The sequence below is a fragment of the Pan paniscus genome, chromosome 17 (genome assembly GCF_029289425.2).
Source record: "Pan paniscus chromosome 17, NHGRI_mPanPan1-v2.0_pri, whole genome shotgun sequence".
NCBI lineage: Eukaryota > Metazoa > Chordata > Mammalia > Primates > Hominidae > Pan > Pan paniscus.
The window spans coordinates 32,815,433-32,839,571 of NC_073266.2; the positions used below are offsets into that span (position 1 = coordinate 32,815,433).

At 42.4% G+C, this 24,139-nt stretch overlaps 1 protein-coding gene across 2 annotated transcripts in view; it reads left to right on the forward strand.

Moving 5' to 3' along the window:
- The first annotated feature begins 7,633 nt into the window (after positions 1-7,633).
- EPB41L3 (erythrocyte membrane protein band 4.1 like 3) overlaps positions 7,634-24,139 on the forward strand; it is a 237,483-nt gene continuing 220,977 nt past the window's right edge. The window contains exon 1 of one of the 2 annotated variants that reach the window (XM_057300469.2): positions 7,634-7,937. The gene's annotated coding sequence lies outside the window, so the exon portion shown is untranslated. The remainder of the gene's footprint in view (positions 7,938-24,139) is intronic. The other variant, XM_057300475.2, reaches the window with a different exon arrangement.

The window sequence follows — 24,139 nt, forward strand, 5'->3', positions numbered from 1 at the left end:
ATGTTCTGGAGTACAGAGAAATCACTGAGAGGTCAATTGTTTTAAAAAGTAGAGTAGGACTTCACTTAGGGAGAAAGCAGGATTGTAGCATCTAGAGAAGGAGAAGGAGGAGGAAGAGGTGGAAGAGGAGGAGAGGCTTCACATTTGAGAGCACTTTAAAACTTCTGTCATTGCTCACCATAGGTAGCCTCATGAGGAGGACGATTGTGAACTTCATAGTCTTCAAAGTCCTTTCACCAAATTATTTTATTTAATCCTACCTATTCCATAAGATACTCATTGCCATTCCCAACTCACATAAGGGAATTGAGATTCAGAGAGATTAGGCTGAGATCACACAGCTAATAAAGGAACAGCATGAGCTAATAAAGGAACAGCATGAGGCAATAACTTAGGAGGCATTTCAAGAAGTCTTAGGTTTATTTGACTTTTTGCTTAACATTCACACTTTTCAGTGCCAGAATAACAGCATCAGGAAGAAGAGATTTATGCTGCAAGGGTCAGTCTCCAGTTTGTGCACGGGTAGGCATTGGACACCAGCAATGAGCTTTGCCAGTCATTGTGTTAGCAGTGATGGCTCCTTTGAGTAAACATGGAAAGGTCTTCCTTGCAAAAGATCCTTAATGCATAAACCAGATAGCTATTTTTGCAGAATCCAAAATTCATTTTGAAAGCTACATACTAATGAGATAAATTTAAAAGAAATAACTCTCTTTCCAATCACCTCAACATTCCGTCAAGGATGTGCTGAAAACCTTTAAAAGTTAGAATACCTAAAATTTTTATCAGAGTTATATTTTTCATTCAATTCATTGAGCTCATTGAAATATCCCAAATGTATAGCTATATATTTGGAGAGATTTATAGAAAATAAAAATAACAACTTTTGCAATTGCAAATATAAGTATCTTATGTGTTGTCACTAAGCACCGTCATTAAATAATTGTAAGACTGGCCTCAGTGAAACTTGCTTTCTAAACAGTTTTCAAATGTGCACTCAGAGTCTTCCAAAGTATGCAGAATGAGGTACATTAAAAATGTGATGACTAATCGATGCTGAAAATTTGTCCAATGTGTATGAGTTTCCATTACATTTTATATAAATGTTTTCTGAGGACTTATGCCTTATAAAGGACCAAGTTGGACCTAGGTCTTTAATAATGTAAGAAGAGGCGTTATTTCCCTTGGTGAACTGAGTGGATGCCTTTAAAGAAAGAAGAAGGTACTAGATTTAAAATTTCCTGAACCCCTTTAATGAGTTCTTTCTGCTTCTGTTTTCATAGCAGAAAAATATGTCTAAAGCCTGTGAATAGAATAGATGATTTTAGAGACTATGTTTGGAAATATTTCTAGGACTTTTGATTTTAATGCCTAATGGTACATAATTTGGTCTGACAAGTGGTTAATTGATGCCTGATAGCCCCTGTTTCCAGATTACTTACTCTAGTTCATAATCATCAAACACAATGAAGCTCAATGAGCTGAATGAAATGTGTTTTATTCTGTCTTTACATTTTTGATAGCCTTTTACTATACTCTGCCTTTAATGTGTGTGCAGAATTCCTTTCTGTGAAACCTTTCAGGTTAACACCATTTGGCCTCAGACTCTCAAGTCACATTGGCAACCACTTAGCATGGGTATATGTATAGTTACTCCTAAATACATTTCTGTATTTTTGTAATTTCATCCATTAATTTAACCAATATTTATTGAGGATCTCTTATATATCAGGCTCTGCAATAGGCACTGTGGAGTCAGCAGTAAACAAAACGGGCCAAACTCTCCCTTTTCACGGAGTTTATAATCAAGGCAGGAGGGCAGGGAGGCTGCAGACTATAACTGGATCAAGACAATATATAGTATGGTAGACTGTGATACATGCTACACAGAAAAGCCAAGCAGGTGAGGGAGAGAAGGTAAATCGGAAGGAGGGAGTGCAATGCTAAATATGGTGCCCAGACAAGACTTCACTGAAAAAGACATGTTTGAGCAAAGACTTAAACGTGGTGAGGAAGAGAGATATGAGGCTACATGGGGAAGAAAGTCCCAGGTAGAAGGAAGGGTAGGAAAGCCAGCGTGCTGAGGAGGGGACAGGTGAAGAGCAGTAGAAGACAAGGTGAAAGAGGCAGATCGTTAGGATCTGCCCATGTGGACGCCATTGAGCAAGGAAGTGAAATGATGTGGCATATTTTGAAAGTACTATTCAGGCTACTGGACTGACAATTGTCTTTAGGAAAGTAAGGAAGGGGTGGTGCAGGGGATCAGTTAGGAGGCGATTACAAAAGTCCAGACAAGGCCAGGCGCAGTGGCTCATGCCTGTAATTCCAGCACTTTTGGAGGCTGAGGTGGGTGGATCACCTGAGGTCAGGAGTTTGAAACTATCCTGGCCAACACAGTGAAACCCTGTCTCTACTAAAAATACAAAAATTAGCCGGGTGCAGTGGTGGGTGCCTGTAATCCCAGCTACTAGGGAGGCTGTGGCAGAAGAATCTCTTGAACCCGGGAAGCAAAGGTTGCAATGAGCCGAGATTTCACCATTGCAGTCCAGCCCGAGCAACAGAGTGAGACCCTGTCTAAAAAAAAAAAAAAAAAGTCCAGACAAGAGATGATGTTGGCCAGAGCCAGGGAAGTCATGGTGGAGATGGTAGAAGGGATTGAATTCTGGGCCTATCTGAAGGGAGAGCAAACAGAATTTGCTATAGATTGGGTACAGGATGTGAGAGAAAGAATATTATGAAGGATAATTTCAGGATTTTGACCTGAACAACTGCAAGGACAGCAAAGTCATTTTACTGAGTGGGTGTGGTCAGAAGCTGAGGAGGCAGCAGCAGAACCAGGGGCCAAGGAGACATGTCACAGAGGCTGTGGTGGAGCCAAAGGCCCAGGGGCAGGAGGATCAAAGGTGCAGCAATCGGAGCAAGAGTGAGGAGGCGGCTGATGTCGTCAGAGATTGTTATATAAGGCCAGATGGAGCAAATAAGTCAATATACTCAAGATAATGGGAGTCAGGTTTCTCTCTGTTTGTTGGAGAAGAGATTTACAAATATAGAAAGGAGAAAGGCTAAAAAGAATCCTGACGTGTTGGCTTGGAATGGAAGGTATTGATGTGAATCCACAATATAGTGATAGTTATAGAGATATAGAGGTACGCATATATTTATAGATGGATATAGATACAGATATCCACACATATAGTAACAAACATACATGTGTATGTGTGGTTGTGTGTGACCCTGTATCATTTATTTCCTAACTGTGTCCACTGAAAGGGCCTAAAAGTCTGACACCCCAGCAGTAGTAGCCAACCAAGGGTCCAGATCTGGTTTTTAAATGCCATCTTCCACTGAGAGGAACCAGGCCTCTTTGGAGAGTGGGCTGATTTCAGGGCAGGGGCAGGGAAGGTACAAAATGAGCCTGGAACATCTTGATGTGCCACAAAGTAAGCGGTTGCTCAAAAAACAATGGGAACATGTCAGAGGGACCTAAGAGCCAGTTTGAGGAGACACCCACTTGCAAAATCTGGGACAATTTGGGTATCAAAATAAATAATGAAAGTAATGGAATGCAACCCATAGAATAGACTAGAAAACCATAAGCCTAGACTACAATAAGTAAATAAGTGCAGGGAAGGGCAAGATGTTCTTTATGGAAGGATGCCGACTAATAAATGCCAAAAAAAAAAAAAAACAACAAAAAAAACAAAGGTGCAAATGGAAAATTGCCATTTGGCAGCCATCACAATGGTGACTGATTTAGGCAGGCGCTATCAATGCCCGCCAATACTGGCTGTGTGAAGTTTCAATGTGGACAGAATATGGGTGTAACCTCAGAGCATATTCCAAAATACTTATTAATTACCAGTGGGAAAATGGCAACTTTATAATGGAGAATCCCAGTATCCACTAATCCAGATGTTAAAAGTTAACATCAAAATGGTGGTTCTGTTAAACTGATACCACATGCCTTTTAATGTCATGCACTCTTAGCGGTAAAGTATCATTTCTTTGATGTTCTTGATAAGGATGTATGGCCTGGATCAGATATGAAGAAACAGTTGATGTACCCAAGTGGAGCAACAGCTTACAGAATGAAAGGTATATGTTTTTAAAGCCATGAAGGTCATGAAAGTTGGGGAACAAACTGAAAAATTGTAGCAAATTAAAGGAGAATAATAAGACATGTCAACTAAATGTAATATGTGATCCTACGCTGGATTCTGGACCAGAAAGAAAAACAGACATTCAGGGGAAAGTTGGCAAAATTTGAATAGATTCTATGGATTTGTGGATGGTGTTATCTCAATGTTGTATTATGCTCATGTAAGAGAGAATCCTGGTTTGGGGGAAATACACACACTGAAGTACTTAAGGGTGATGGAGCAGCATGTCTGTACCTGCTCTTAACTGATTCAGAAAAAAGAATATTAATCATGAGTATCTATCTACCTATCTAGATATATCTAGAGACATATCAAATATAAAATAATAAAAATTAGGAAAACTAGGAGAGAAGATATTGAATTTCTTCACACCATTTTCCCCTATTTTTTAAGTTTAAATTATTTCCAAATCATTTTCTTAAATGGACCTCATTAGTCATTTAGTCTAATCTTCTCCTTTTACAGAAAAGAAAACATTAAAGGACAAAACTAGGACTCCTCCACAAAGTTATGCACAAACAGTAACATATGAAGATACATGAGTTTTAGTTCTCAGGAAACTCAATGAGTATCAAGAGTGTGACTTGCCCATTCAAAAGCTACACTGACAGCAGCATGTTGAACTGACGTGTTTTGCTAGGAGGACTGGGCCGAAGCAGTGTGTTTATATTTTAAGGAGGTCAGAGGCAATTTGGAGGGTAAGAGATGAGGAAAGATTGTGAAAGCAGATCATGTGAGGAGAGACCAAAGGGACAGGTCATGTTTAGCCTCAACAAAAGAAGTCATGCAGAGCATCTGTCATTTGTTTTAAACAATTTGGAATGCTTTTTTGTGAAACACAGTTTACACATTTGGAGGACCACCATGAATAGAAACAGAACCAACTGGTAAAAAGGGTAGTGAGACACATTTTACCTTCAACTATGGAAAACGAAATTCCATAGTTTCATAGTTGACTATGTTCCGCTATGAAATAGCAGACTATTCAGGGGTAATGAGACTTTCTTTTTTATTTTATTTTATTTTATTTTTGGTAGAGGCTGGGTGGCGGGGTGGGGTGAGGTCTCACTTTCTTGCTCAGGCTGGTCTCGAACTCCTGGGCTCAAGTGATCTCCTACCTCAGCCTCCCAAAATGCTGTGAGCCATGACACCTGGCCTGAAGGTAATGATTCTTATCACAGGGAATGCATAGGCAAGAGGGGCATTTGGTGGAAATAGTCTAGTGGCAACAAGTGTTGGAAGTGATAGGTGACCTTTAAGCCCTTTTTAAACACAGCTTATAATAGTAACTACTATTTATTGAATGCTTACTATACGTAGAGCACTGCAGATGCATTATCTCAGTCAGCCCTTACCACAGCTCGGACAGGTAGACACCCTTATCTTCTTTCTGCATATAAAGAAAATGTTTACATAAAGTGTCCCACATGCAAATTCAGCAAAACACACACAGAGGTGTTGGAGAAGCTGTTCCAGGTCTCAGTTTCCACACTGACTTCCTTCACATTCTCTTTTGTCTTCTTCAGAATCTTCAGCCACAGGGGCTCCAGTGTCCACTGATTTCTCCCACTGGCAACAGACTCTCCCATTTTCTCTTCCAATCCTTTCTCATTCCTCCCTCTTTCCTACATCATACTTTCTCATTCACACCAGTCTTCAAGCTCTGTCTCTAATATGAAGGAACATTGTTTTCCTGAGGAAGAACTTTTCATCACTTCTATGCTTGGCACAGCACTCCCAGAAAGAAATCCATCTTGTCTAGTTGTGCCTCACCTGGCTACCAACGTAACAGACACATATCTAGTTTAATAGTCACTGCTACCCCCATTACCCAACCTTCTGGCCCTATTTTTTTTTTTTATCAGCTATTCCTCCAGTTATTGAATCAATCTGGACTTAAACTTGAGCAAGCCACACCTTCATTCTACTCATTGTTTTACCTAATTCAGTTCAAAGTGCGATTCATAAGCAAACATTTAGCCTGGAGTATTGAAATATATGACTGTGAATGCTTTGCCACTAGACTGCTGTCTTCAGGAGTTTCAAGAGGGAAGGCGAGGACTAGCTTGCCTCTTTTGAGAGTGGCCAGAGTAAGCACTTGGCTGCAGGGAAAAAAGTTTGCTTTTAATTTCCAAAGTGGACCCAAGATGATAGGGTCTCATGGAACAAAATCTTTGCTTTGATGCAAGGAACCAGTGGTATATAGCAGTCTTCCAAGTTACTTAGCAACAGTTGACAGGGTGTGGCTTCTTGACTGGTGCCAACTGTTTCCAATATGCCCTTGTATAAAGCCACCTCTGACATCCTATAGAAAGTCTCTTTCCTCTGCCTCAGCCTGCTGAGGATTGCACAAAACACAGGTAGATGTCAGCTGCATGTGCGCACTCCAGTCTCACTTAACAGTGCAACACCTGCACTCTCAAAACATAGACATTTCCCTAATGGGCTATAAAATGTGCTATTTGGGCAGTTAATTTTGAAATGTTATTAAACTAATAGGCACTTGGCAATGTACCTCTTTCACATAGATACACCCAAGAGTCAGACGTTTCTGGTTGGTTGGATGGCTTTCCAGACTTGTGATTGTCATATTTTATAGCTTTTCCTCTTCCAGAAGGCTTTACCAAATCAGTTTTCCAGAAAGCACACCTCTAGGAGCTACTAGGAGGCAGAGTGAGTGAAGAGCGGCCTGAGTGCCCAGGGACAGACTGTGCAGTGAACTCTTGTCCAGGTCTTTGGGGTAGAGGTGGAAGGGAAAAGAAAGATAATGTTCCTTTTGTTTACTTAGAAGGTCCAAGAGTTGTAGAAAGCACAGGTCTCGTTTGTGTGTGCACGGGCATACATTCTCATGGCCTGGACTCACAGGCCACAGAATCAAGCAAACACGCATGTGACACGCTGAGCCTTCAGGCCTGGAAATCCCGTGGGCACCAGTGGGGATGGCTTTGCAGGCGCTGGAACGCCAGGGTCCTCCGCTGCAGGGGTGCAGGCTGGGTGAGAAAACGGTGCAAGCTGCCTCTACACACTGCTCTTCATATTTTGGCGCTTCATGTGAAGTTGGAAGATGCTTAAATGAAACAGCCTCCAAGCCACTTTCTGGCCTACATCCCTAGACTGCTGCTGTGAAGTTAACTCTTTTCAGAGATTGCAAAAATTTAATACCAGCAAAAGAAACCAAGTTACCAGGTCCCCTTAAGGCACACGAAGGGACATTTATCATAGCCTCTCCCTTCCCTCCACTCCCTATCTACACAAAATTGTGTGTGTGTGTGTGTGTGTGTGTGTGTGTGTGTAATTCTTTCCCTGCTTGCAGAGCCCGCTGGCTATAAAGCCCAGGGAGGAGGCTTGTAAGGAGACCCATACTTTGCGAGCGCGCGGCTGGGAGGCGGGCTCAGGGCGGGGCAGAGCGCGGGGACCGCCCGGACACCGGGCGCAGCCAACGAGCGGACGGGGAGGGCGGGCCGGCGAGGGCTGAGCGGCGCGGGCTGTCACAGGCGCCCGAAGCGCGCTGCAGGTGGCAACTTGGAGGTGCCGCCACCGCAGCTGCGGGAGGAGCCCGGGTCTGGCGGCCCCTTCCAGCCTCCAGGAGCTCTTTCCCGCCGCCGAGCCCGAGATTGGACCTCGGAGAATTCGAAGGAAAGAGCCCCTGCGGAGGGACCTGTGAGCAGCCCTACCTCTCTCTGCCCTTGCGCTACTTTTTTTCTCCAAGGAAGGTTGTGCCTGCGGGCTGCGAACAAGCTCCGGGAGGGGCCCCAAAGGAAGGCTTCGGTGACCCAGGTGAGCGCCTTTCTCTTCCAGTGCCCCATCCTTCTTGGCAGCCGGGCGTAGGCCGGGAGCGCCGCCTAGCCCCGTGGGCAGGGGCGCGGGTGCGGGCCGCCTGCCCTTGGCTCGAGGTCGATGGGGGAGAAAGCGAGGAAGGGGCGAGGCTGGCCCGACCGGGGGCTGCCTGGCGGGGTCCGCCCGGAAGCGACAGGGACTCTCAGACGGGCACCTGGAGACTAGGGACGAGCAGAGAGGTGCTTTGAGGGGGACAGAGGGCTTGCGCCCGGTTTAAGCTGACCGGGATCGACCGCCTGCGCGCTGTGTTGGAGCTGCCGCGGAAGCCGGGCGCGGCGCCTCTGCGAACCCCAGAGCTAGTGCGCGGGGCCCGGCGAGCGCACCAGTCTTCGGTTCCTGGGAGCCCAAGGCCCTGGAGGACGTCATCCCTCTCCGCTCGGGCAACTCCTCCTCCGCCCCCTCTTGCCTCCACCCCTCCGCGCCGGCCGTTTAGCCTATTCCGAGACTCTGTGCTTTTGCCAGCGCGCGCTAGTTGCTGCTGTCACTCCCCTCCCCGCCCTCGCCGGAGTTGGAGCGACCTGGGGTCTGTCTCCCCGGCCCCGGCCGCCTAGTTGTGGGCTGGACGCGAGTGGGGCTGGCCAGTTCTTTGCGAGGAGGGCAGGAGTGAGCGCGGGCTCTCTCTCTAGTGCTCCCTCCGAATCCGTCCCCGCCCCCCTGCAGCTCGAACCGCTAGCCCAGAGAGCGGAGTCTCAGAAGCTAGACCTTGCTCGCCCTGGGGAAACGGGGGGGGGAGGGGGGGACCTTCCGGGAAGGTGCGAACCTCGCAGATGAGGCCAGAGCCTCCGCCTCCATCTCAGCGTTTCAGCCCCTGCTTTCCTGCTTTCAAGTGGACAGTGGCTCTGACCTCCGCATTCCGGCTTGTGGCGTGGGGGGCGCTAGCGGCAGTGTGTGTGTGTGTGTGTGTGTGTGTGTGTGGTGTGTAAGGATGAGCGAGTGCGATCCTCCGGGAGGCAGAGGCGTAGGAGCCAGTTCCCCCAGCCCGGCGGAGCCGCAGGGACCGCCACCCCTCGCCGCCAGCTGCGCGCAGCTGCACCCCGGCAACTCCGCGCTGCCGGCTCCTCTCCTCCAGCTCCAGCTCCCAGTACCCCCACGACCAACGCGGAATCCCAGGATTAAAATCATCTGGCCAAAGGGTGCGGGTGGGGGATCGAGGCGCTCCCGAGGCGAATGAGGCTGTTTTTCAAAATCCGGGAAGCGCCCCTCGCCCGGCGTTGCATCTTCCCGTGGCTCGGCTGTAAGGACCTGCGGTGGAGGCTTGGCGGAGGCGGGCCCGCGCTCCAGAGAGGGCGTCACGTCACCCGAGAAGCCGACGCTGGGGGCTGCTGAGCCTCCGAACTCCCTTTGGCGCGTCCTGCTCAGAAGCCGGGGAGCTCCTGGCCGGCGGCTGGCGGGGAAGCGCGGCGCGGGAGGTGGGGTGGCCTGGCTGGTGCTGCGGGAGGGCGCCCCGGGCGCGTCAGGGGCTGCGTGCCGCGGTTGGAGGGCGCGCCGGGAGCTGCGGCGGGCTCGGGGCACCCGAGTGGCGCTGGAAGTTGAGCCGGGGTCCGCAGGGCTCGGTGACCGCCCTGGCGCCGCCGCTGCGGATTCGGGAGCAGCAGCCACGCGGCGCGTTCGGCCGCCCCCTCGGCCCGCCGGCCGCGTCTTTCGCTTTCCTTCTGCAGAAGTGAAGCCGCCGCCTGGGCTCGCTCCGGCTGGCGACCTTTGCGCCAGAAAAGCCTGAGGTGCTGGAGGCGAAATCCTCCCGGGAGTGAAGGGCGGCGTCCACAAGACAAGGAAAGGGAGGACGCCGGGCTCTGGCGGGTAGCGCAGTAGCGGGAGGGCGGCGCTGAGCGCCAAGGATCCCCGAGGCGAGGCGAGGCCAGGCGGACCCAACCCAGCCAGGAGGTGCTGCCCCCGCCCTTGGGGCTCTCTCACAGGCACCTGGTGTTAGTTGCAGACCCCCGCCCCCGCCAGTCCGCAACTCCCGTGTAATTCCCTCTGAAGTGCGTTGGATTAAGATTGGGCCGGGAGAGGGCTGGAGCCACTAAATGAATGAAAGTAGAAACGATGGTAAATCCCAAATCTAACTGTGGTTTAAATCTAAATTCCACGTGATTAGAAACAGATTCTAACCCGGTAGAGCAGGGTCTATGTGGAATCTCCTATATCGCATTCAAATAATGGCAGTTACTGACGGGCCCCGCAAGACTTGCCCCTCCCAGGCTGTAATTGTGCTGCTTTGGGGGGTAGGAGCGGGGTGGGCTCCAGTGTGCCCATATCGTTACACATAATCTAGAACAAGGAAAGAGTCAAGTTCAGGTCGGTTCTTAAATGACCTTGGGAGTCTCCGTCTTCACTTTCCCTTACTGGCCATAGGCAGTTCCCAGTTGGATCAATTACAGTTCAGACTTAATGACACCAAGGGGTCAAAGAGCCTCTCTTGTTAACTATTAACATTAGTTAATAGTCTTCTTAGAATGTGTAGTACCTTAGGAAAACATTCTCAGTACTGAGGAGCAGAGGTATAAAACCGAAAGTTTGCAGCTAGGCTATGACCTCTCAATCCCAATAATGGAAATACAGCTCTTAGTGGAATGTTAAGTTATTGAGGGCAGGGCTCTTTCTCATTCTTTTGTTCCCAGAGTCTGGCATTTAGTAGGTGTTCAACAAATGTTTGTGTAGACCAGGGCTTATAATTAAAGACACTGCACTGAAAATACATTTAATAATTTTTAGGTCAATCATTATTAAAATCAGAATATTAAACTATATATCCCAAAGAGTTTAAAAATATAATTAAACCATGCACACTGGTCCTCATGAGTTGTGTTTTTAAACTCTTTGGGATTGGTGAAATCACTTCAAATAAGAAGGCACTTAAGATATTGGAAATTTAGAAGTTACAGAGTGGTAGAGTTGCATGGTTAAAGTCCCTTTATAACAGTCTCTGGTTGAATACCTAGAGAAACTGGGATCTCACTACTTTCAGAAGTGTTTGATTCCATTTTAGAGAAATTTTGTATTTAAATGTTAGGAACACGGGGATGAACATGCCATGGTTCACATCTGCCCACATGAAGCTCACATCCTAGTTGGTAGGCCAAAAAGGAAGGAAGCGTTATGATTTTGATGCTATTGTGTAGATACATGAGAAAGTTAAGGGATCTCAGCAAAGTGACCTCGCACTTTGAACAGCAACAGCAAGGGAACTTCACAGAGGATGGGTCCTGTGGTCTGAATTTGAAGAAAAGTTCTCCTGGAGCACTGCGTAAACAGACTAATGAGAAGTCGGCGGAAGGTCAGCCTGCATAGCTTTCCCTTCCTTCCAGTTCCACCTTCTGAGCTATAACACCCTGCCTTCTCTCTCTTCTACACACCCACCATTTTTCTACTTAAGAGCAGTTTCCATCTCTCTCTGTTTCTTCTTTTCTCCAGGCCAAAGAGCCACAGATTCTTCATGCTACCTCCAATCCCAAATTACCTATTCTCACAATACACTGAACATTGGCATGCTTTCCTCTTGAGGAATTAGGGAGGGAGAAGCAAAAACTCAAGCAGGGCAAGATTTTTGTAGGATTTTAAGTGAGGGCAAGTTGGCTGTGAATGGTTTATTAAAAAGATCCAGAAAGTGAGATGAGTCACAGTCCACTCTGGGCAACTACTTCCTTATCTGTAAGGAGAATAGTAATTTTCACCTACCACACTGTGAGAATTAATTTGTGACTTCAGAGTTATCTGAGTTACTTGGAAGCAAAGTGTGAGACCTAGCACATGGGAACATAGAATTTTCCAGTGCAGAGCTGGTTAATCAAGAATAGCAAGAAGCACAATTAGTAAGGAAATATGACTTTCATTGGAGAACTGCTAAAGAGACTAGAGATTTTAAAAGGTATTGAAACCCGCTATTTATATTAAAGATTAAAAAATAAATATGGCTATTAGAAAATGTGTATGATTGGTCATTTTGTCAGGGAGTAGAGAAAACTGGAATGTAATAATACTCAAAGTAGCCACCAGATCACTGAAGAGATGAAAATAATTTGTTTTGTTTTCATGCAGTTCAGTAGTATGTGAGGCTTTTATTTGGGAGGATTTGGTGTCACGATGATGTCTTGTGAAAAAGCGGGGCTGATTGATGTCTAGTGTGCATTCTGAAGTGCTAAGGGTCTCCTAGCCCAAAACTAATGCAAGCACCAATGTTCTAGTGGGACTGTGGGAAGAATGCCAGATGTGGGAGCTAAAAGGACACTGTCTTGGAATCCTAAATAATGAGAGAGTGAGCAGCAAGTTGAAAGCAGCGACGAGACAGGGGAAGGGCACTGAATATAATTGGGGCCGATTGGGTGCAATTTCAGTCAAGCAGCATAAATGAAGATCAGAATGGAGAAAAGACATGAATGGACAAAAAAAAAAAATGCATGGTAGAACTTACATTGGGGACTTTGAAATAAAAAGAGAGAGAAAGCTACCATTTCTTTGTGTGGTGGGAAAACAAGGGTGAATAAGAACTTGGACACCTCCCTTCTGAAGTCAGCTCTTTGTATAAGATCTCTGAGCCGCCAAATCCTCATCAGTGAAATGGGGATAGGAATGCTTTATGGTGAGAAGTCAACAGAAGAACATATCAAACACCTAGAATATGACCTGGCTTTTAGGTGAGCTGCTCTGGCAACAGGCTACTGGTTTTCTAGAACCAAGAGTGTTGGTTGGCTGGATGCATTATTGCCACATCTTTATTTTAACTCTTAGCCTTCATTAGAAATCTAGTCTCACATTTGAAACTGGCAAGGGGATATTTTACCCAGTTATTCCCCAGTCATCTCAAACTGAATATGTTTAAAAATTTCATTCATCAATTTCATACTTTCCTCCCTTACTGTAGGACCACCATGTCCTGAGTCACCTGTGTGGGAGACCTGGTCTTCATTTTTTTACACCTTTCTCTTCTCACGTTGCTCCCTGACAGACACACACCACGGAAACGTCAGGGTCCCCGTGGTGGTAACTCCCACCGCCACTTCCTTTCTATCAGATCCCCACCAGTCCTAGCTCTGGCTCTTGCTACCTCCTGCTTGGATTGTTATGGTAATTATCCCAGCTCACTCTCATTCTGCCTTCCTAACTTCTGCTTCCAGTTCAGTTCTTTTACAGTGCTCCTTTGGTTGTATCACTCCCTGCTGCAAACCTCAAGCCACTTCTGTTTCCTAAAGTATGAGTGAAAACTCCTTTTGATTTGTATTCAAAGCCCTGTGTTTGCTCTCCTGTATCTAAGTGTTCAGATCTCCCGAGGCCCCAACAGGAAACCCATGGCAACTCTCCCCAATTCCTATGCATGCCTTTAGGTTTGATTTCTCTGTCTTTCGCTCACCCTATTTCTTTCAACTGAAATGCCCTTCCTCCTCTTTCTTCACCTTGAAATCCTGCACTCAAACACCACCTCCCTTGTGATGTTTTTCTCGATAATTCTCAGAAGAGATCTCTCTCTCTCATCTTTCCTTCTGTAGCTCTTTGCTCCTTCTGCTCTCGTGGCACTTCTCATGTATTTATTCTTTGGTGTGTTTTACTGATTGAGAGCTGTGACTTCATCCTATTCACCTTTGTATTCCCCAGTAAGTTTTGTCCGGAGTGGGGGCTCCACGGTAACTTGTCACTGAGAGGATGATTGTCTAGAGATATCTGAGGAGAGTTTATGACAGAAGAAGAGAAGAATGTTGTTCCAATCCCATGTCAAGTCAGTATGAGGAAGAAGTAGCCAGGCCTTGATGAGGTCTTTCAAGACAAAGTGGAAAAACAGGCAATTATCTGGAAACTTCAAAAACCACCCTCTACCCACATTGGCCTAATTTCATGGATAATTTATGCCTTGGTAGCTGGAAGAATCTGTAAAATTGGCATTCTTCATTATAGTGATGAGATTATAGTCATGTGAGCTAGACAGAGATTTCAAAAGTAGAATAGAATGTGGAGAGTCTAGCTGATAGTGATTGGGCTGAAGGAAAAATGAGATATGCTGGGCAAGATGCCCATAAAGTACTGAATGCATTCCTAAATACATGAGCGAGGCCAGACACCGTGGCTCACACCTGTAATCCCAACAATTTCAGAGGCTGAGGTGGGATGATCATTTGAGGCCAAAGACCAGCCTGGGCAACAAATTGAGATGCTGTCTCCACAAAAAATTAAAAATTAGCCAGGCATGGTGGCACATGGCTGTAGTCCTAGCTTCTTGAGAGGCTGAGGCAGGAGGAACAGTTGAACCCAGGAGCTGAAGGCTGCAGTGAGCTATGATTGTGTGCCACTGCACTCCAGCCTGGGTGACAGAGCAAGACCCTTTCTTAAAAAAAAAGTTTATTCATACTTTTAGAAGATTCAATTTCTTATGGTCTCACACATTTTTTTTTATTAAAAATGAAAACATTGCCTATAATCCCAGCACTTTGGGAGGCTGAGATGGGTGAATCACTAGAGGCCAGGAGTTAGAGGCAAGCCTGGCCAACACGGTGAAACCCTGACTCCCCGACTCTACTAAAAAATAAAAAAATTAGCCTGGTGTGGTGGCTCATGCCTGTGATCCCAGTTACTTGGGAGGCTGAGGCATGAGAATCACTTGAACTTGGGAGGCAGAGGTTGCAGTGAGCCAAGATTGCACCACTGCAGTCCAGCCTGGGTGGCAGAGTAAGACCGTCTTAAAAAAAAAAAAGAATGAAAAGATAAAGCCATGTCATTCCTCATGTGTATACTATATATTTGGGGTCAGGTGAAGAAATAAATTGTTATAAGAAGATGACCAGCTTCCATATTTCAGGAGTGAAAATGCTTCCAAACTATTGAATATACAATAGCCTTCAAATTGAGAGGATAAATTCACCCTTCTCAAATAGTTGTAAATAGTCCATTGCTCACTAGGAATGAGCAAAAAGAAAAATAAACAGGCATGATCAAGTACCGAGGTTTTGAATAGTTAGGAATTAGATACTTTCACGTAGTGTTAGAATTAGGTACTGAAACCTCCTGAGTTATGAGAAATTGAATGGCTCTGAATGATAAAGAGCTGCTGCATCTATGTTGTATGGATTTTGACACATGGTATTTATAAAATTTACACAAATATGTTACAAAATGGAAAAGATGTTGGCTATCCACTATGTGCAAACATTTGGTCACACGTGTGTGATTCATATCAAAATGCTGTTCCATACCCAGCTCATCTGCAGCTTACTAAGCCTCTCTTGGCCTCAGCTTTCTCACTGGCAAATAGAAATAACAGAATTCCCTGCATCACATACAGGATGAAAAAAATTTAATGACGTCAGCTACGTGACTGTAGTTTATGAGTGAAAAAGTGAGACCGAATATTTTAGTTACTAGTCTGATAGCTAAAAAAAAAAAAAAAATCAGCATTATGCCATACAAACCTCTCTGTCTCTGTAACTCCTTCAGTATAAAAACAAACATGGAATATTCACAGGAACAAATTCAAATACAAACAAATGTTTAATCAGAGACTCATATTCACCTTTAAGTAAAAAACATACTTCTTTCCCCCTAATAGTCACAGCATTCTGCAGAGCTAAAGAAGGAGACCAGGAGTCTGTGGGAGCAAAGATCATTTTGTGAAGCTAGAGGTCCGATTTAAAAGCAGTTGCTGCCACAAATTAAAACATATTTGCATTCTGCCTAAAATAGTTGTCTCTTTGAATGTTGGGTGCCTTTTTTAGGTTGCTTTGTGAATAATATGCACAAAATGAAAATGTGAAAAAAAACATGTAGCCTGCAAACCCTAAAGAGCAGAATAAACATGGTGATACAATATAAAATGAGCAAGACTGCCTTACTATTTAGCTCACTGCATACTGGGACGTGTAGCAACTGCTAGACTCACCCTGCTGCAGTTTCAGTACCAGTAGGTACTAGCTGGCTATCTGGCGACAAGTCACCTAAGTTTGTTGAGTCTTCATTTCTTCTGCAAAACAAGCTTAGTAATACACATCTAGCAGAGTGGTTGTAAGAACAAGAAGTAATATTTAGAAAATGGCTAGCGTATTGTAAGTGCCCAAACAAGTGTACCAGTATCTTTTTGTCATATAATGCATACCTTGTTAACATTTAATTCAGTCTGAAAGTCCATATTTAATGGATCACGTTTTACTCTCAACATTGATGTTTCAAGCCCTTCTTGGCCCTGACTGTGTTTATTTACTTTTTGATGATTTAAAAAATAAATTTTAGTCCTGAGTATATTTAAATGTAATTTTCTTTTGCCCTTTTTCATGTTTAAAAAAAAAAGTAACCAAAGCAAAATGCAGTTAGGAAGATAAACCTGATAATCCTACTGCAAAATGTTTCTGCATTTTGAAATCAAATAGAAATTAATATTTTGTTGATCTACCTCCCCTGTATCTGTATCATTCAAGCAGAAAAAGTAATGACTATCATAGATATTTAGCCTTGCTTATTCTAAAGTAATCCATGAGAAATTAATTTATACTTTTTAATCTTGAAGTGATCTACATTGATCATTTAATTACCAAAATAATTAGGAAAAACTGTTACACTTTCATGTTTTCAAATGGACAGGGATGATCTTCTTTCTTTTTTCTTTTGTGAGACAGGGTCTTGCTCTGTCACCCAGGCTGGAGTGCAGTGGCACAATCACAGCTCACTGCAGCCTCGACCTCCCAGGCCCAAGTGATTCTCCTGCCTCAGCCTCCCGAATAGCTGAGACCACAGGCACCTGCCACCATATCTCGCTATTTTTTTTCTTACTTTTGTAGAGATGAGGTCTTGCTGTATTTCCCAGGCTGGTCTGGAACTCCTGGGCTCAAGCAGTTCTCCAGCCTTGGCCTCCCAAAGTGCTGGGTTTACAGGCATGAACCTGCTTTGATCTGGTTTTTAAAAGAGCACTTTAGTTCATAGTGGATACAAACGTAACCTATGTTTCCTGAATTATAGTAACTACACAGCTTAATAACTTTAATAAAACTGTACTTCTTTGACTCTGTCACCACTCACAAAATAGTCATTCTAACCATAGTCAGATTTCTCCCAACTGGGTTTAGGGATCACTGGAGATCTCTCCCCTGCTTGCAAAACTGAATCCTCTCTGAGCCACTTAGACTAAGCAATTTTTACTTGCTCCGATTTTGGCCACTACAGTGACACCTAACATCAAATATCTGAAAGAATGCTACTAAACCCATTGTGGCCAGCACCCAGCAGAGAGTCACTAGGACTGCCGGGAAGTGAGTGATGTGTTCTCCTGCTTCCCTGAGGTCTGGAGGCGATAGAGGTTCTGGACCATTGACACCTGTGGCCTCATGAGGTCCACCTGGCATATGTAAATGTTTAGACAAGGGTTACCAACTTGTAAGCTCAAGAAATTTTAAAATTGATCAAATAGGCAATGGGGAACCATTGAAGGATCTTATTGCAAAGGAGTAATATGGGGAGATTAGATAGGGAAAGGTTACTCTGACTATGGGTGGGGAAAGTTTGATGGCCTAAGAGTACAGAAAACCTTGGCGCCAAGGTTTGTACCTTGATTTCCTTTTCTCTTTACCTGGGTTCTTTCCCAAAAGACTCCTTACTTTTTCTCTAATAGTTAGATATTGGAATATCAAAAGCTAAAAATATATAGATCTTATTTTTAAAAAGGTCAGATGGCATATTTTTAAAAGATCGGATGATGTAGATACTTTTCTTTCACAAAATGTATGAGTCCTGGGGAATATTTTCATGTTACAACATCATCTACATTATTATAAAGGATGAGTAATTTGTACTATTCTTAGCTATTATTTGCTTCCTTTGAAAACATATTTTAGATAGAAGAGAATTAGGTAATGCAACAGTGAGTAATATGGCTGAAGTGTACGTGTGACCCAGTTGCCAAACCTTTTCACTAAGTGAAAAAGTATCATGACATTTTGTTTTGTGTCTGGTACTTTAATAGATGAGTATACTCTTTCCTTTCAGGTAACTCCACGTGTATTTTTCTTTAAGTGTAGCATTGGTCTCTGTAGTATACAGTTAGAACATAACTAAGTGTGTTTCAGGAAAAGTAAGCAGCAATGTCATTTTCCAGATTGTGGGTTCATCGTCACTTAATTTCCCTGGATGATAGTTTATTCATCTTTGTGATAGAGTTACAGCTGCTTCAGCTTTCAAATCTACAATCCTGAAGCATTGTCATAGATTAAAAACCTTTTTTTTTAAAACTTGATAACATAGCATACACTTCATGATTGTTTTCATAGCTCAGGGTTGTTGAAACACAATTTCGACATGAAAAAATGGAAATATCACTTTACACAGGTTTTGCTATGGAAAAATACTAAAGAATTCTTTAATAATAATATTGTTATTGTTAGCTCAGGTAATATAGTTTTTCATCTCTGGATAATTGATCACATTGATCTAATAACAATTAATCTATTGCTTTTCTGAATTAACTCAGTACTTTCACTGTTTACCGTGTTACCTAGAATCTCATTTTATTATTTTCCTTTCCTTTTACGCATCATCATGGATTTGGATGAATTCAAAGAGGTTCTGGGTAATCTTTTCAAAGCATAACAAGAGGATTTATCTAGATGGCTCCCATTAAAATAAATAAAAAATAATACATGGCTGAAGTATAGTACATCTCTTAAAAACACTTTCTCTTGACCTCCATTTGGCATAAGGAAAGGGGGTGTTTGTTACATTTGATTAGCTGTTAGTCTAGAGAAAGATAAAAGTCCACTAGACCTGGCTGGAATATCGCAAGTGGCACATTCCTGCCTGACTCTGACCTGCTTATATAATGCTTCAAGGAACAGCTGAGCTGAATCATGAATGGCTGAATGGCTTTTTGTGGAAGGTGCAGTTAACTTTGTATCTGGAAATGAGTTGATATGGGAAAAAGTGTCTGACCCACAAAATTATTTCTCTGGCTAAAAGTATAATGTTAGTAAGACTAAGGAAAAGGATTAATAATAGAAAAAAACATAAAAAAGAAAAGAGCCATTTTCATACATTAGACTTCACTGGGCTGCATATGGATGGAAGTGAGTGCTCTGTACCAGGGACTCAACAGAACAAGTTGCACTGTGTTCACAAAAAACTAATCAGAGTGAAATGTGCTCTTCTTCTTTTCTGCCTACTGCTTCTGAACTTCATCCTAACCCCCACCTTCCCTGCCCCCACCCCAACCTCTCTTAATAGTCAAGAGCCCCATTCTTGTGGAGTTGTTCTTGTATTATACATACATCACATAGTAGGCATTCAGTAGATACAAATCATTACAGTGTGGTGTTGTAAAATAGAACATATAATAATTGTATTTTCAAAAAAGTTTTAGTGGCTGAGTTAACTAGGGTAATATTTTAAACATATCTTATTTAACAGCAAATACCCTGTTTGGTGTTAAAGGTGTAATCAAACTGTATATTGAAGTTGCAGAGAGAGGTTCAATAGGAACTTATTACAACTTTAACACCAAACAGGATGTTTGTGAGCACATGCATTCTACTAGGGCTGAAAATACCAAGTTCTGTTCTAAACACATTATTTTTTTGATGGTGGGATGGTTTTGCTGTTGTAGAGACAAGATGAATTTGTCTGTATGGGGTTGCTTGTTGGAGATTTATGGTGTCGTTTTTTTTACCACTTTTCGTTGACTTTCGTCTGTTCACAAAGATACACATTGAATTCAGAAATTTGTTTTTCACCAATGACCTACTAAAGTATCAGTTTGCACATGATATGAGAAGGAGCATCAAAGATGTGGGGAAGCCAAGGTCAATGACCTCCAAATGTTTAGAAGCCTTTTATTTTTCCACTGAAATCCCATGGGGGAGAAACTTGGTCTCAGTTCTGTGTGCTCTTTAGACGTAGGTTGAGCAATGTCGCTAAGCTATTCTCCTTCTTTAGTCCATGGTCTTACATTAACTTTTTTACATTTCCCGCATAAGGAATGCATGTTTATCTCATATTTTGGGAGGTATTGGCACTCTCTTTCTGAATATTTTTCAAAGCAGAAGACAAGCAATGATCAAAGAGTAGTTTATGAATGTTGTAGATTTTGTTTCTAAGAGCATAGGAATGCTTCTTTTCTTCAGTCTCTGGCTTTTTTAGCCTTAGGGTGAAAAGACTAGAGTGACAAAAGGCAGAGACCTACTTTCTGAATATAGGCATTCCCCATTTTACAGCTGAGTCATTTTTTGAAAAGTGTATTTGTAAGTAGTTGTTTGGAATTTTGAATTATTTGCCCGGAGAGAAGATATTAAAAATTGTATTTAGGTTTCCAGGCTAGTCCAGACAACTATATTAAACCTATGTTATGAACAGATTTTGGAACTGCAGTATTAATATTACTTATGGGACCTTGGAACAGGAAGCCAAATGGTACCTCCCTAGATGGATAGCCTACGGTGAAAAATTTTGGATGAGTATATAGTGCTTTGCAACTTCCTTCCTGAATCCCTCATCTGTCTTCTAGTGCCCATGTCTTTGAACATACTATCCTAAGTCAAACTGTTTTGCTCATAGTTAGGCTTTCTTACTTTCCAAAATATACTCCTTGCTCCAAATTTATTACATTCTCTTTCTCAAATAAAACTACATTTTTTTGTTCTGATCAAGTAATAGATAGGAAATTAGTGTGATTGAATTAATTATATTTGCAGAAAGGGTTGCTGACCCTATAATCCTTCCTTGTTATTTGCATTTAAAAAATAGAATGACTTGTAACTCAAATCAAATACAGGTTGTTGTATTTTCTTCAGTTTGATATTCATTTATCATCTTTTATAAGCAAGGTACTGTTACCCTATGAGAATTTAAATGTGAATAAAATATGGTGCTATCATTTTATAGGGAGGCCAGTATATAAAAACAATATAAAGTGTGATAATGATGAACGGCAAAAGAGAATTTTATGAAAATACCAAATCTTATACATCACTGGAGGGAAGAAGGTAAATTGATACAATAATATTGAAAAACAGTTAGGTATTATCTTTTAAAGATATGCATACTGTCCAACACAGGAGTTTTGCATTTCATTATATATTATAGATAAACTCTTGCACGTATACACCAAGAAATGTTTCAAAATTATCCATAATACCAAGAAATTGGAAACAACACAAATGTCTATGGACAAGAGAAGATAACTGAAGTATGGCATGTTCACTAAATGAGATACCATACAACCACAAAAATGAACCATAGCTATCAACCAACCACATGATGAATCTTTAATATTGTTGATTTTTTTACATTGCGGAAGATTACATGATATAATAGCATTTTTATAAGGCTCAGCAACTGAAAAACATAACAATATTGTTTAGGAAAATGTGTAGGAAGGCAGGAGGACTGCAGAGTAGAGGCAACCACATTGGTGACGTTCTCATTGTTAAGTGAGAGTTCACAGGTGTTCATTTTGTTATTATGCTTCATCTCTTACATATGTATATGTATTTTAAGCAGTTGTTTGGAATTTTGAAAAAATAAAAACCTAAAGAGTTTATTATGCAATATTATTTATATAATATATATGCATATGGATATAATATATATAATATTGCATAATAAAAACACTTGTATTGCATCATAAAAACACTTTAGGTGCATTTTTTTAGTAATCGCTCCAGTTCTGGGGAATCATCAAAGAGGAAGCAGTTGATTTTGACTGGGAGACTGGGAAGGATTCACAAGGGAGGCTGAGTTCATCCTAGACTTGAAGGAAAAGTAGGGTTGTGGGGGTCAGGCAATGTTGAGTGCTGGAAAATGGAGAAAGAGTGCAGCAGGCATACACGTAGTGGGCTTGAGATGTAGAACAGTTGGAGTGATTCATGGGCGGGCTGTGCAGGAGCCAGGGTAACTGCTGAATTTGGGAGAGGTGAGGGAAGGGTGGTGCTGTCATTGTTCTGTATTTTTGTGGAAGGCAACTATAATCCTCCTGCAAAACCCATGAGATTACCAAGGGAGATTGCTGAGAATGAAAGGAGTAGCACCTGGAGAAATCCAGGGAAACCAGAAGAGAACAGAAGACCTTCCTTCTGGAAGACCACCAGAAGGAAGGGTTGAGGTTCTGGAGGAGAACCTGAGGGCACAGAACTAGGACTTCCCAGTTGGAGGGGATTTCAGGCCTGTGAAAGGTGGGATTTCATGATACAGATAGGGGTTGTCCTTCAAGAAAAAAGGAGTACTAAGACGCCATGCTCTCTTTCTATTTCTCTCTCTGTGTTAAAAATTTTCTTTTTGTATGCATATAGATCACAGTTACCTAAAAGTAAAACAGCTTTTGGGTGACTTATTGTGATAGAAGAAAAAGAAGAGACAGAGAAAAAGAACTACCATTTACCGAGGGCCTACTATGTGCCAATATTCTGCCCTGAGTGCTGGAAATATCTTCATTTCTGGCCTTTCCCACAACTTCTGGAGTATCTAATGTTAAGAGATAAAAACAATCACACTCTTTATTTTCGAATGTACGGTGATGTTATTTTTGTATAGTCACCTTCTAGTGTTCTCAAATAGTAGGTCTTACTCATTCTAAGTAGTTTTTTTTGTACCCATTAGCCATCCCCACCTCCCCCATGTATCAAAACATCTCATATACCCAGTAAATGTGTACATCTTCTATGTACCCACAAAAATTAAAAATTAAAATAAAGAGATAAAACCAAGGTTTACAGAGGGTGAGTCACTCACCCAAGCCAAAGTCGATTCATAAAAGACAGACTACCTCTGTGAAATCACAGTTTCTCTCCTTGCTCCATGCTTCTCAAAAAAAAGAAGAAAAAGGAAAATATAAGAAGCAGTTTTAAAAAAAAGTCTGAATTAGATACACTGAGAAGTTCAATTTTGTGCTTTTTTTTTGCTCTGATATCTTTAGCATTTTTAAAGCTCAGTTCTTTTCTCTTGATGTTTAACCATCTTAGTCTTGATGGGAGGTTCTAACACCTTATCAGTTGCTTCCTTTAGGGTACAGACTGTCCACTCAGTTAGCTATGTTCTAGCAGGTGTCTCTGGAGAGTGTACTTAAATAAAATTTTTGCGGTAACTAGCCTTGTCCCCTGGCCATGTTCATACTCTCTTCACACACATAAACTGACCCTGACATAGCTACAGATTTGTCTTTTCTCACTGATTTTACTAATGTATAATTATTTTCTTTTTATTAAAATCATAATCATGCTTTTAGTTGCTATTTATTCCTGGAAACTGCATATTAAATAATTATTTTTTATCTTGCTGACACTAAAGTTACAACTCATACATTTCGTAATCATAGCGCATTAATGTTAACTCCATAGTTTCCTGCCTCTGGTTTCTCAGTGAAGCTGGAAGTGGGGTTTTTTCCTAAGAATCAGGGGAGTACAGAAGGGGTTTGAGAATGGATAAAGTTTGCAACAACTTCAGAGGGCAGAGGTACAAAAGAGCCAATGAGGGAGCACAAAGAGGATTTCTAAAGCAGCAGAGAAGGCCTTCATGAGGTTAGAAAAACCCATCTCTTGTAGAAGTGGCCATCAGCATGGCTCCATTTCCTCCTGCTTTGCGGAGAGACTCCAGAGCAGGAAAGAGACCCTAATTCTGATTCTACTTGAATGTAGGAGGTATTGGAAGACAAAAGAAGCTCATCTATAAACATTTTCCATGAATCAAGCAGAAACTTGGGTTTTAAAGGCAAGTACAATTCAGATATGCATCTGATCATGTAAGGGAAGTTATTCATTTTGAAAACAATTCTGAGATTCATTATAAGGTGATGAAGATTTATGGATCAAAGTGGTGGAAAAGTAAGGTGAACAATTAATAATTCTGTACAACTATGGTGTACAGAGTAAGGGACTATAATTCTAGCCTCCTACACCTGTGGACTATTCCAACATTGCTCTTGGGTAAAGACCAGAATTCTTCCCTTGGCCACATGGTTTGCTCCCATCCATTTCTGCAGCCTCATCTTGTATCATTTGCCCTTCTGCTGTGTGTTCTAGATTAATAGTTCTCAACTATTTTGGTCTCAGGACCTCTGTACATCCGCAAAGATGACTGAAGACTGCAAAGAACTTTTTATACATGTTATCTATTGATATTTACTGCCTCAGAAATTACAACTGAGAACGTTTTTGATATTTATTTTTAATTCACTTAAAAATAACAATAATAAATCC